The sequence below is a fragment of the Podarcis pityusensis genome, assembly GCF_964106645.2.
Source record: "Podarcis pityusensis genome assembly, chromosome: 1".
In the NCBI taxonomy this organism is placed as follows: Eukaryota; Metazoa; Chordata; class Lepidosauria; order Squamata; family Lacertidae; genus Podarcis; species Podarcis pityusensis.
In genome coordinates, this window is record NC_138028.1 from 62,932,202 (window position 1) to 62,947,767 (window position 15,566).

Sequence of the window (15,566 nt, forward strand, 5' to 3'; positions counted from 1 at the left end):
TTTTAATACCCCTCCATGTTGCCTCATAATTGTCTTTGTATAAGTTTATATTTTTTGCTGTAATCCATACTCCTAAGTATTTAACTTTCTTAACTGCTGTAATTCCAGATCTTTGTTGTAGTTTCTCTATCTCTTCCTTGGTCATGTTCTTTGTCAGCATTTTGGTCTTATTCTTGTTAAGTTTGAGTCCCGCCACCTTGCCGAATTCTTCTAGTCTCTGTAAGGCTTCTTGTAAACTCTTCTTTGGCTCTTCTAATGTTAACACTAGATCATCCGCGAATGCTTTAATTTTGTACTCTTTACTTCCTACCTTGATCCCTTTCACTTCTGATGCTTCTCTTAGCCTCTTGTTAAAAACCTCTAATACTGTTATGAATAACAGGGGAGACAGGGGGCAACCCTGTCTAGTCCCTTTAGCGATATCAAAAGGTTCCGATATATTGCTATTTATTATGAGTTTGGCTTTTTGATCTTGATATATGGCTTCAATTCCTTTTCCAAACCCTTCTCCAATTCCCATTGCTTTTAGATTTTCTTTCATAAATCTCCAGGAGATGTTATCGAATGCTTTTTCGGCATCAATAAATATCAATGCCGCTTGCTTGTCTATCCTATTCTCTAAATATTCAATAATGTCTATGACATTTCTTACATTATCTTTCAGTTGTCTTCCCAGAAGAAAGCCTGCTTGATCTTTGTGAATTTTCCCATTTAAAAGTCTTTTTAATCTTTCCGCCAATACATCAGCAAATATTTTGTAGTCGTTATTTAACAAGGAGATGTGTCTGTAGTTTTTAACTTCTAAGCCATCTGCATCTTTTTTTGGGGGATCAAGGTAATGTAAGCTTCCTTCCACGTGGCTGGGATTTTTCCTTCTTTTAAGATGTTATTCATGACCTCGCATAACACTGGGATTATTTGGTCACATAATGTTTTATAATATTTAGATGAAATGCCATCTGGCCCCGGAGCCTTTCCCATTTTCATTTTTTTTATTGTTTTCCGAATTTCTTGTTCTGTAATTGTCTGATTTAATTGTTCTCTTTCATCTTCCGTAATCTGTTGCAATTGGTATTTTTCCAAATATTCTTCTATTCAATTATCTGTCTCTTTCTCTTTTCTATATAATTCTTTATAATATTTCTGAAACATCTTTCTTATCTCTTTGGGGTCTTCCACTATCTTTTCTCCATCCCTTATTCTACCTATTATATTTTGTTTTTTCCTTTCCTTTAATTGCGAAGCTAAATACTTCCCAATTTTATTAGCTGATTCGAATTTTTTTTGCCTCATCATTTTAATTCTCCATTCTACTTCTTGATTCACCACCATGGAAAATTGGGCCTGTAGCATCTTTATGTTTTGTTTTATTGTTTCATCTTCTGGTTTAATTGTTAACTGTCTCTCGCTCTCCATGAGGTGTATCAAGATTTCTTCTTTCTTTTTCTCTCTTCCCTTTCTTAAGTGGCTGTTTTTCTGAATTAAAAAACCCCTCATAACTGCTTTACTTGCGTTCCAGACTATTTCTATGGGTGTTCGTTTATTCAAATTATATTTAAAGTATTCCTCAATTGTCTCTTTCGCCCTGTTTATTATCTTCTGATCATTGAACAAGTTCTCATTCATTCTCCATCTGAAGGTTGTGGGGTCTTTTCCACTTAACTCCATATAGACCGGGTTATGATCGGATAATGTTTGTGGAAGAATTTCCGCTTTCTTAGCTCTCATAATTAATTCTTTCGAGATCCAAATGTGATCTATTCTTCCCCAACTTTGGTTTGGGTTTGAGAAAAAGGTGAACTGTTTTGTTGTAGGGTTTTTGAATCTCCATATGTCAATTAGTCCCATATTATCCACCAATTCAAAAAAGGTTTTAGGTAGTTTGCCTTCGTTCGTTTCTTTTTTCCTTGTTGATCTGTCCAAGTCCGATATAGTCACTCCGTTGAAATCCCCCATCAGTATCAGATGTTGGTCCATCAATTCTAACAACTTGTCTCCCAATGTTGAGTAAAAGGTCAATTTTTTATCATTAGGAGCATAGATTCCAACAATATTTATTTTCTCCCCTTGGAAAGTGATTTGTACTATTTGTGCAATTTGATTTCTCTTATTTTTATTTTTAAGTCCATTCACATTCCATGACAGTATTCTCAAAGCCATTGTTAATTAGTTGTCAGGTCTAAATTAACTTTAAAAGCCTTGATTTTGATGGATGCTTCTTAAAAGATCCTCTATTGCAAAAAGTGGGGTGAGTGACTTTGAGGAAGGGTCAGAGCCCTGTGTCCCTTTGCTGTGTGGGTCTACTTGTAACTAACATCTCAGCAGCTCATATGCAATGTCTTGCCATGTAGCAAAGCAAGCCTTACCCACTTATGCACCTAATCAGAAATTCAGGGAAGCAGGGCACCAATTCTTAAGGAAATCAGCCCTGAGTGCTCACTGGAAGGACAGATTCTGAAGCTGAGGCTCCAATAGTTTGACCACCTCATGAGAAGCGAAGACTCCCTGGAAAAGACCCTGATGTTGGGAAAGATTGAGGGCACAAGGAGAAGGGGACGACAGAGGACGAGATGGTTGGACAGTGTTCTCGAAGCTACCAGCATGAGTTTGACCAAACTGCGGTAGGCAGTGGAAGACAGGAGTGCCTGGCGTGCTCTGGTCCATGGGGTCACGAAGAGTCGGACATGACTAAATGACTAAACAACAACAACAACAACAACAACAGGGCACCAATAAAATTCTTCTCCCCATTTGGTAGGGCTACTACTAAATAGCTCCATGCATCCACCAATGCAGAAATCAATACTGGGATTTAGCTACAGGAAGGAAATTTCAGAAAAGTTTGCCTTTCCTCTCTCATCCCTTGTAAGAATGGACAGGAGAGCACACAACCTAGACTGGCATCATCTTGGACCCAGATGCTATCTGGAACAGAACGCTGTAGGAAGCAATCATGTACACAACTCAGTGTTGCCATGCATTAATTTGGACTTGAACCTTGCTCTGCATGGAGCCCATAATTTTAAAGGACAGGTTTCTCCAGCATCTATTTGTCTCTCCGTTCTGCTACCAGATGTTCTTAATCCAGCCTGAATTTTTTTAAAAAATGGAATACTTAGAGCACAGTTTAATGATACCATGCTAAGATCATGTTTTGTACATTTACATTTTTTTTTTAAAATATTTATTGGAGTTTACAATAGAAATAAACATAATAAACAGTGTAACATATATCTTAACATAGTTTCACATTTTCTTTGGACTTCCTCACATCTCCCGCTCCCACTTTCATCGTTATAACATTTTGTCAGCAATTTATTATCTTATTTGCATTCTTATATTTATCTTATTTGCATTCTTATACGTTTTGTACATTTACATTTTTACTTTCCTAATTCATATGATTTACACATACAAGTAAGCTCTCCACCCCTTACTCAAATTAATGGCAGGAAGCAATGGCAGTTTCTGACATAAATGAAAGAAAAATATATAATGCTGAATTGAACCAGCTGCCATAGATGACAGAAAGAGATTAGATGAATGTAAAGTCATTTCTTAAGTTCCGTAAATGAAAAACTAAGAAGGAAAGTACTTCATCAAGCAATATTGTATATGATGCATTCAATTCAGCAGAAATAAGGCATAATGAAAATAACACAATAAGAGGAATAAAATAGCTTTGCACTGCTAGAGACAGATTTTTTTATTTCTTCTTGCAGATTAGATTGTTTCTGAATTATCACGTGCTAGGAATGAAATCTCAGGCAAGATTTTCTTGATCCACAGTGTATTGACCTCACAGAAATGGACTATGGACTATTTTATATCTGGATGATACAAATTTAATTTATAGTTTGGGTATACTTTGCTTAAAGAGAAAGGTCCCTAGGTCTGTGAACCGTATTCATACATAGCCACTTCAACTGTGCAAGGCAGATATAGGTTGTACTACGTTTTTATTTTTTATTATTTATATTTGTTTTCCAATGTACCATCAATGATAGCCAAATTATAACAATAACAATTAATTCTCAAATTATACAATTATCAAACTTCCAGTTAAAACATTTTACTTAAAGTGGTTCCCCACATGGTGGTTTGGGTGCATTTCTGATCTTATATCACTGCATTCCATAATCTTAATTAATGTCAGTTACATTTCAGTTATAATAATAATCCCTCAGTCAACAGCTACATAATTAATGATTTCTATTCATGATGCTACAATATATAAATTTATAAAGCTTCAAGTGAGGACCTTAAACTATTATCTTTATTCTGCCCTGTGTGTGAAAACTGTTATGTCCATGGAGATTCCTTCTGTTCGTATATGGTGTTGTTTTCACTTCTCAGCTGTTGCTTTCTCCCATCATGACTTGGGGTAGAACTGAACCGTTTAACTAAAATGTATTTATATCCTGAAGTTGTGTTTTTGCACAAATGGTGCACCATTTCTTAAATGGCAGAATGTAAAACAGTTTATCCAGGGATTGCATGTGGAGTTGGGCTAATACATGCCCATGAACAGTCTGGTAAAGCCCCCACAAATGACAACATGTGAACATCAGGCACAGGTTCATTGCAGGACAATGCTGAGTAAATCTGAACAATCAAATGAAACAAAAGCAAAATGGAAAGGAAAGTCTTCAGCACATTCAAAGTCAATATTCTAAAAGGCACTTGTTTGGGCCAAAATCAGACACAGTCATGGCTTTCATTTGGAGCTCAGTCATTTAACAATGCAAGAAAGATGCTGAATTTCCACTGAGCTTTTTTGCAGTACAAAAAAGCATGAAATGCACTGGGTGGACATGATTTATGCCATGTTGGAAAACTACATTGGAGACAGAAGAGAAGGGGGAAATCCTGGACATGTCAACCAGTCATGCTTTCTAGTTTTTCAGTGTTTGTAGCACCTGATTATTTAACTTTCAGCCAGCCTTTGGCACAGCAATAGCAAAACGACACTCCCATACCTCTCTCCTATCAAGTCTTCTAAAGCAATTGCACCCCAAAATTACTATTGCCAGGCCAATCTGATAGCAAACAGATGTTGATTCCACTGTCATTTGCCAAACCTCTGCTATGATTTAGTGTTCCTGACCTAAGCTTCTTCACAATTCTGGGGCTGTATTTGAAACTCTGTGGGGATCTCTAAACCAGATCATTTTTACGCCAGTAGTTTCTTAGAAAAGTGCTGCAAATGCACAACAGCATGTTTTCAAGTTTTACTAAGAAGCAAAATGCCCATCATCATGACAGGTGGAGGAGGCAGGAGTAGGAAAAGACCCGCATCCTACAATGGAACACTGATGTGCAATGTTCCTAAGTGCCCACTGGATCCCTGTCTGTAAAGGCTGAAAAACTAACATGATTGGGCAGCTTTGAGAGTGTCCCCAATTGTACTGTTTAACTTTCCTCTCATAGGAGTGAATGACAGCCATTCACTTGTATATGGCAGAAGTAAAGGAGTGACCGCTCCCCGCTTAAAACGGGGGACGCCCTTTGCGTGGACACGCTCAGCCCCTAGATCTGGAGCAGCTCCAGCAGCATAGGCTTGGTTTGCCTTCCCTCAGGTGGGATACCTGGAGGTCTCCACCTACCTCAGTCAGTTGTCCAATCCCACCTGGGGGAAGCGTTGCCAAGGAGACCAGGCCAGGTAGGGGAGGGATTACCTGCCCACACAATAGAGGGAGGATCTTACCTGGGAATCCTCACTTGGCTCCAGAGCTTCTCCCACCCTACCCACCCTCAGTTAATGTCTTATTTGCAGGTTAGCTTTTCTTCACAGGTTTTGCAGGTTAACTTTTCTTCGCAGGTATGCGGGTGCTGCTACATTAAGGTCGCTGTTAAAGGACCGGAAAGGAATTTCCCTGCATTGGCAGGTTTCGCCTTTCCCGTAGCAAAACGTCACAACTTTGGCAGTATCAGGCCTTGGACGGAATCCTTTAGTCCATCTTCCTCTTTGCGGCGGCGATACCAGGGTTCCCCGTTAAAGGGGTTTCTGAAGGGAGGCTTTGACCATACGCCGAAAGGTCGTCATTGCTCTCACCTGCGGCGGCGGCGTAACGGGGGCGGCTATCTCTGCTTGAACATATGTTCTCCAGAGCCGGCCCATCCCCCCCACACACACTGGATAACCCTGATGCTCCCTAGGTCCCCGGCTGGGGACTGGGGAGGGAGAACGCCCAATGCCTGAGCCAAGGTCTACCCACATTTGAAATTTAATAAAGTTGTGGCCAATTTAATCCCATAGCACGTTGTCATGAGTTGTTATTCCACATGACGGGGGGACCGCGCGGGATCTGGGGACTCCACCTGTCCACGCAATGTACTTTAAAGGGGGCTTTAAAGTAAGAAAACACTTGATTTCTTTTTATAGGTTTTACCACTAGAAAGCCCAGTTCTCCAAAACAACTGGTGCATTATACTTTCAAAGAATCGCTTTGAGGAATAAGGGAGTGTTCATTTAATTCTTACTTGAAAGAAGGGACCACTTTTCATGAACATGCTTTGGACACCACTGGGCTCTTTTTGGAGGTGTGGCTGCACTAAAATCAAGACACACAGAGTGAGGACAATGGACTATAATATCAGAGGATGGAATTCAAAGTAGCACTAAGGAGATCGCTCCATCAGCACAAGCATTTCTGGTTGCCCAATGGAACAATTTCCCCTTCTCCTCCTCCCACATTATTGGGGTTCTCCTGATTCTCTGGAGTGAATATGGGGGCGGTATGGTGGCACAAAGGGGGAGCAGAGGGGAAACCAGTTGCATTAGTGGGAGTCCTTGTGCTGGCTTCTGCTAGCATCACCAGGTATTTGAATCCTACTCATGGAGCACTTACTTTCACCAGGTCAGATGACTGCTGTTAAAGAACCTGCCTCCTAACTGCAAATGCAAGATGTGAAAACTGCAAAGAGGGTTAGATAAGTCTCCTACTGTGCAGGGGCAAAAGACCAGCACACCTTAAGTGTGTAGTTCACTGTGTAGTCAACTGACAGTATAATAGTATACCTGTCTACTAAGAAGTAAGTGTCTTTGTGTTTAAAGGGCTTATTCCCAGGTAAGTAGGATTGCAGCCTAGGTGTTGGTTTATGGCTGGCAGTGGGAGAAAGCAGCATTTTGTCCCTTTAACAACTGGGTAGCAGACAGAAATTCAAGAGGTTGTCATTTCTGGAATGAAAATACAGACCAGGGGGAGGTTTTACCCGTTCACATTCTGTCTGACATTTTATTACCTGTGTGGCCACTGATTTGTTTTTTGGACTCTCTCAGTCCAGTTAAATGAAAGCACTTCATGTTAATCGCATGCTATTGTGCTGAAATAAATGGCATGCTTCGGATTTAAGCCAATCACTTCAATGTCATTGTGGTTGTGGCTTTGACGAGTAATTCATGTATGTGTCACTCAATCACAAAGACGCTGTGAAAATTAAATTTGGGGCACATTTTCTTTTTTATTTCTCCTCAAGGGGACATTTTGTAAGACATTGCCCTTCCTGTAAAAGAACTTTCAGTCAAATGACACTTTCATTGTGAATTGAAGCAACAAAGAGGAAGGTCTGGGCAGAAAATTTGCTGTCCTAAGAGTACCACAGTAACCACAAAATACAAATTGTTTAAGTCAACGTATTTGGATTTATGTCCCATTGAAATGTCAGCATCTCATCTGGCCTACATCCAAGTGCTCTAGTTAACAGGCTTGTGGGTCGCAAGCACAGGGTCTTCTGTGACAGTTTCCATAAAACATTAAAATAGAAAAAGCACATTTCAAAAGATGCATCCCATCCAACAGGCCAGGACTATAATGGAATTGCACCACACACAGGATCAAGAAGTGATGCCAGCAGGATGAGCTGTTGTAAACCATTTCTCCCTGCATTTGGGATGATTGCCATTTTGCTTCACTTTATTAGCCTACAAAGAAGATTCTGAGCTTTAACATTGTCTTTTCAACTCCTAGAAGTTTCAAGTGATTTATATGTTGTCGTGAGATAGCATTGCCAACAACATAGCGAATGAATTCAAATAAACAGAGCAGTTGCCTCTGCTGTTAGCTTGGATATATTTGGGCTTTGTATGGAGATGAGGTGGGCCAACTACTCTTTCTTGCCATTCATGTTTATAAACCATTTTTTTCATTTGGTCCAGGGGAAGATGGCAGAGAAAAGGATTCAAATAACTGGCCAGATCCAGTTCCACACTCCTATGCCAACTGGAGATGTCACCCCATATATCTGAAATGTCTTCAGTAAGAAGAGATGAATGCTGAAAGGAAAAAAATGGCTGTTTGAAACAATAGCAAAAGCTTATGCAAAGTGGGGGTGGCTGGATGTTGAAAGAAAAATCAAAGTTTTAAACAACAACAGAGATTTGAGTAAAGCAGGGGTAGAGGGACACTGAGTGGCTGTTTTTAAAACCAATATTACACACACACACACACACACACACACCTGACAGAATTCAAGACTATGTTGTCTTGGGAGCAGACAAGTGCTGTTGCTTCCTGGGATGGTACAGAGGCAGCAAAGTGGCAAAGGCAGACTGGCATGGGTGCAGCAGATTGGCTCCTCTGGTGAGCCCACATCACCCAGTCATGCCACTGCTCTGTCCTGTACTATCCCAGCAACTGAGGCCTGCTCCAATGTGCCACTACACCTTGCTGGTTTGCTCATTCCTTCACAGTTTGTCTTTCTCTTAGCTGCATCCACAAATTTATATTGGCAAGCCCCACTCCAGATGTAGTCTTTGCCCCTTTCATAGGATGCCCACTATGCCCACAGCATCAGCGCAGAGATGAGTGACCACATGGTCAACCCTTTTTCTCAAAGCCTATGCAGATGCAACCTAAAAATGGTATTCTAAAGTAAATATGGATCCAGGCAGGATTGGAAGCATCAGGGGCTTAGGGATTGATGGATGTCAGGTGGCAGGCTTTTAAAGTACATGGCTTAGCTTCAGTTGGTATAATATTCTTGCAAATCCAAATATATATTTTAAAAACTGAGTGTAAACCATAGGTTCTGCCAGCAAAAAAAGTGATTTTGGCAGCTGGATTTGACAGGGGGAAATGAAGTGGAAGCATATTTCCTTACAAAAATAATCAATATAAATTCATGGTTCTAGGGCAAGGATGTGATCTGCATTGTGGGCAGCAGAAAACAAACACAAATATACCTTAAAACAAGAAATGGAAAGTGTTGTGTCAACATATGCAAATAATGGCTGCCTGGAGCAAATTACAAAACAGAAAATAAGTCATGACATAATTTTGGTAGAGTTTTTTTAAAAGGCAGGGTATTTTTTGTTTTGTTTTGATGGGGTAAAATGAATTTATCCTGAAAGAGTTTTGGAGTTAGTCCAAACTGTTTCTACTCAGAAGTAAGTCCTACTGAATTCAAGGGAACTTTTCCTGAGGTAAAGTTGGAATTTGGAATCAGATTGTAGCCTCAATCTCCTAACCATGGTTAAGTACATGGTAGTACATCATAGGTTCAAACAGAATTAAAGTCAGGTTTTCAAATCATTGTTTGAGCTAACTTTACTTTCTCTTTGAAAATGTTGTTTGTTATAATAAATGCATCCCTACAGGCAAATATTTCAGAGTGGGTAACAAACAATATTAAACAATCATTGAATAACAAAATAAAATAATAATTGATTTTTAAATTTGGAAAAGAAGATTATAATTCTATCTGAACATTAATAGCTGTCAGGTTTTAAGAGAGAGTTTAACAATTGGGATGCTACCACAGAAAAGGCCCTTTCTCAGTCCAGACACTGCTCTATCCTCCGCCCTGGCCGGAGAATAACAGACAGACAAGCACAATACTTTTTGGCTGGGAAATTCCTGCCCAGTTCCGAATACAGGGATCAGCAAAGTCAGAGCAAAATACAAGAGAGCGAGGGTCTGAGATCTGTTGATGGAATGGATGAAAAGGTCAGGGGAGGATCATCTTAAGTACCCTGGGAGCAGACCTGAACAAAGCCAGTGGCCTTGGCCAGTCCTGCCCCCCTGGCTTGGCTAGCCCCAAACCCTGCCACCAAATGGCCAATTTGTGGGCAGGATAGGATCCACAGCGAAGGCCTGTAAGCCTCCCCAATGGCTGATGACTGCCATTAAAAGTCATCCCATTGTTGGCTTGTGTTAGCTGGGCAACACTGGCCTGCAGCATCTGTGCCTGGTTACTTCTCATACAATGTAGAGCTAAACCAACAGAGGGGTCTCTGTAAGAAGAGATGCTCCTTCAAACATGTAGATTCCAAGTTGTTTAGGGCTTTATACATCAGCAACAAAACCTTGACCAGACAGGAACCATTTTGGCAGCTATCACAGTTCTTTAGGAACAGATGAAATATGACCCAAGCTGGTCACTTCATTCTGACTGCTCGTACCCTTCAGTTCCCATAAGGAGGGAGGTGGAGGAATGGGAAAGGAAGACATGAGCCCATGCTCCCAATTTCCTAACCATGGTTAGGAGATCAAGAATGCTTTCTTATACAAAGAGGTATTATCGATACAACAGTTTTAGGATGCAGTCATAGACCCACTTACCTTGAAAGATTGACTGAACTCAATGGGATTTACTTCTGAGTCAATTTGTAGAGGATTGTAAGTAGTATAAACATGCAGCAAGTTCTACCATCCACCCCACAGCTCTTTGAGGTAGGTCATTCTTATTTTTATTCTACAGATGGGCAACCAGGTCTAGGTGAAAGTGACTCGCTCATCCCCAGAGTGCAGATGAGCACAAGTTGAACTCAGGCCAAGACAAATGCTTAAGCCACTGGAACACATTTCCTTGTTTATTGTTTTAAAAGCAAGACAGTAACATTTCCATTCTGGTACATACATACATAATTTTATTGTATGCCACCTTTCCATAGTCCAAACCATGCTCAAGGTGCCTTACAGCATGAAAAATAATAATAATTACAAACATAACAGAAGTGGTCATAAGCAATAACACATCAAAGTACATGAAAAATGATTGCCACACAAATCATGAGGTCTAAAATAAAGATTTTAAAAAATCAATAACAGCAACAACCACCACCAACAAACCCTGCTAAACAATACCCCAGCCCGAAAGCCTCTTCGGCAGCCTCAGCTTTTGAATCTGGAGTCTGCCCTCCCAAGCCAGGAAGAAAAAGGCCTCCAGGACTCACATCCAAAATGGTCTCTGGCCACTTCAGCAGCCTCAGCCTAATTAACAGGTGTAGAGTCATAAAAAGAAATGTGAGAAAAGATTTCATGAAGATGTTTACAGGAAACCTTTGCAGTGTGCGAACGAAAATCAGGGTGTAGGTCCGCAGTCTTGGCTCGTCCTTTTGTAGGCTTTCCATTGGCTCCCCACCAAATCTACAGGAGCTTGTTTTGTTTTTTTCATTTTTGGCTACAGAGCAGTTGGCTTCCAATGAATTCAGTTCAACAACAGGAATACAGGGTGTTGCGATAACCAGTTATCATGCAATTGTGTATTTAATTCAGAAAGAATGCAGACAACATGGTCTGCGTGGAAGGATAATGATGGAAATTTAGCAGTAGAGAATACAGATGGGAAAAAAATTGTGTCTGGGCACTTAGTCAATGTTGTGACTCTAATTATTATTATTATTATTACTGCAAAACCACAGAAGAATATCATATAACAAAGGCCAAAAGAACAAATGAAGACACGTTTCCATATTGCCTACAGCAGAGGTCCCATTGTGATATTGCTTCATGCACAGCAGCTACTTTCAGGGCTCGAGCTTCCACTGATGGGACCATAGGAGACTTCACGTCATTATGGATTATGCCAGGAAAAAGAGACTCTTCCTGAAACTTTATACACTGTTGCATTGGAGATCAAATCTGCCTTTTCACTTAGTACCCTACAGCTAAAGTTAACTAACCAATGAACTGAATACCTGATTCCGTTCTGGCTTGTTTGATGCTTGAATGCACAACCAGCTTGGCTTCATGCCTTGTCCAAGTTTAACACTTTTTGCATTGAACAGAGCCAAGGTCCATTTACACCTAAAAGCATTCCATCCCCCCCCCCTTCTGCCTCACATAGTATTGCACTGTTACATGGTGCTAGGAAACTAGGTAGGTTTAAAATGGGGTAGGGATGGAACAAGAAGAAGGGAAAGAAAAGACTGGGATTACTTTTGGTTCACATACGATGATTTCTGTAACAAAAACAAAATTAGAATAGTTTAGTCTTGCTGGAAACAATATTTCAGTTGGCACATGTAATCCAGCATACGAACATTTTCCATCAAAAACAAGCTTTGATTATATTGAGATAATGTCAATAACATTTTGTAGACTACATTGAAAAGAAAATGTATTTAATTTGTGCTGTGATTTGTTGTGATGGAGAACAGTGCCAGCCCTTCCATTGTCAGCAAATGCTGAGAGATGGCAGCAAAGTGAACATGTGCCATTGCCACACCCTACATGGCCTTAAGCTAGCCTACTGCTTCAGGTACGGGGGGGGGGGGATGTTGCCTTGTCATGAGAATTGAAATAAGATTCAAAAGCCAGTCCAGTCACCCCCTAAACTGGAAATGTAGAGGGGTCACCAACATATCCGTCACCTCAGGCAGTCAAATGTCTTAGGCTGGCCTTGATGGAGAAGAGGTACCTAGATATAGCTACATCATAAACTTCTTGTGCCCATATACCATAATTGGGAGGTGGGGTTTGGTGAGACACTTGAGTATTCTGTGTTAAAGAATCCTCACACAACAGGGGACCTGAAGCCCCTACATATGTCTTCTTTCATTTAAAATGCAAGCCAATGGTTAGTTTTATATGTGTGCCCAGGACTGCTTCCTATTACTTTCTCTGAAACGTGCAAACTTTCTGCAATTTCCATCCCATTGTTAACAGATACAAAGTTGCCTGTATTCATTCCTCTTTCTACTATATTTAGCAGATGACTTTTATGAATCTTCATTTTTCCATTTTCTTCAGAAATGTTCAGGTTTTTTCTTAGAGACATAATTTCCTCAAATGCGAATAGCTCTCCAGTTCTCCCATTTAAGTTAGGGTAGCTAAATGTGGCATGTGCCTGTTTCTCTTGCACAGGCACCCCCAAACTCAGCCCTCCAGCTGTTTTGGGACTACAACTCCCATCATCCCTAGCTAACAGGACCAGTGGTCAGGGATGATGGGAACTGTAGTCCCAAAACAGTTGGAGGGCTGAGTTTAGGGGTGCCTGCTCTTGCATTTTCAGTAGGAGTCAGCTGACAGGAACACACGGAATTGCCTTATGCCATGATAGACAGAGTACTGGCCCATCAAACCCAGTACTTTTCATACTGACTAGCAGTATCTCTCCAAAATTTCAGAGCCAGCTCTTTCCTTGCCCTAGCTGAAAATGCCAGGGAATGAGCCTCGGACCTTTTGCATATAAAATGTGTGCTCTACCACTGAGCTCTTGCTCATTCCCTTATTCAGTCATTTATAAACATTGTTAGCAGTGCTGAAAGTTCCTCCTCTTTCTGGTGATTTTCCAGCACTCCCTAGCAAAAGGAGTTGGTTATACATTTACACCGAGCTTTCATTCCTTCACTCTCAATTGCCATAGCTGTCAACTTTTCCCTTTTCTTGCGAGGAATCCTATTCAGAATAAGGGAATTTCACTTTAAAAAAGGGAAACATTGACAGCTATGTCAATTGCCCTTGGAATCATCACTTGGCCAAATCTGCTTGGCTACTTCATGTTGTGATGCCATTCCATTCGTTATGTGATTCCTCATGGCATGGAATGTCAATGCAGCTAATTGCGTCTCCACCTCCATCGTTCTGCCTGGACACTGAGGTCCAGCGCTGAGGGCCTTCTGGTGGTTCCCTCACTGCGAGAAGCCAAGGTACAGTGAACCAGGCAGAGGGCCTTCTCGGTAGTGGCACCTGTCCTGTGGAATGCCTTCCCACCAGATGTCAAAAAGAAAAATAACTACCAAACTTTTAGAAGACATCTGAAGGCAGCCCTGTTTAGGGGTTTAGGGAAGCTTTTAATGTTTAATAGGTTGTTGCATTTTAGTGTTCTGTTGGAAGCCACCCAGAGTGGCTGGGGAAACCTATTATTATTATTATTATTATTATTATTATTATTATTGCAGAAGGAGGGAAATGTAGCAGCCTGGGATTTTAAAAACTAGCACTGGTGCAGCAGTTAGCAGAAAGTACAAGTGCCTGAAAGTTGAAAAAGGAGAGCGTATTCGCTCAAAGTGGGGGGGGGGGTTGGGGGGGATTCCAACTCTGAAATTGCTGAAAATGGAGGATTTTTAGTACAACTTTAATTTTCATGTGAATAGGGAATGTGCAAAGCTTTCAGAATTCTGTCTCTCCCCCTCCCGCCGCGAGCTACAGTTTCTCAGCCCGATGAACCCTCCACTGGTGGAAGAACTGATCTATTGTATGGGTATGAATGCACATGTGTTTTTGCAATCAGCTAGTAAAGTTTGCACTGTGCTAAAGGTCCAACTCTGTGAAAGGTGATACCTACACTGAGATTCACCGAACCAAATGTTCTCGATGCTACTCTAACATAAAACTTTGCAGTAATGATTAAAAAACAATAAATGTGAACTTGACTTAAATGGAATAACTCTATCTACATCACACAGAAAGGAACATCACTGCACATCTCCAAGAGAGACCAAAGGCTCCCACACCCCTCCTTTCCTAATGACGTCAAACCTGCATTACTATGGCTTGTTTGCAAACTATTGCAATCTTGCCACCCAGCTTTGCAAGATCTAATCAGGTTGCCCTGACATCTTGAGGTTCACATGGTTGAAAATATACTGCTCATAAATAACATTGTTAACATTCCAACGTATGGATTTTGATCCCAAACCCAGGCTTCCCAATCCCTTTTATGCACAGTTGAGAAGCAGATTTTTTCCCCTGATGCTTACCAAGGGATTAATAATGCAAAACCTGGCAAGGAAACTGCTGTCTGAAAGCTGGAACTGATATCACTTGATGTAATCCAGATATTAAAATTCCTGGTGTAAAAATTTTTTCCCCCAAACCATCATACGTCATAGCTTGATAAACAATGCAGATCCAGGGACATTTGTATTTCTTTACAACCACAGAAAATCATGTGCTCCGCACTTCCGTTTGAAGTAAAAATAATTCAGACTCCATTTAGAAGTAACCAGATACGATGTTTAAATCATCAGCCTTATGGAACTTTCAATCCTGGAAAAAATGGTTTAAGTTTTTTCTCTTTTTTTCTTTTAAAGAGATATTTTATATTCTCTTTTGCATGCCATCCAAGCTTCTGTCTATTGTGGATTGAATCTGATCAAGACTGTATTGACACCATGCCTTTGAGGAGCATATAATAATACCTTGCAGTTCTGGGAAATAAAGTTATTTTGAGCATGATCATGCTGGAATCTTTCTTATGTACAGACTACCTGTGCTTAATCCTGCCAAAGTGAAGCACTTTTACATCCCATTAATTTTAATAAAAGTGCTAAGCTCATTGAAATCAATGGAGCTTTAAAATGCTTGACTTTTGGTGGATGTTGCTTACAGTGAGCTGTA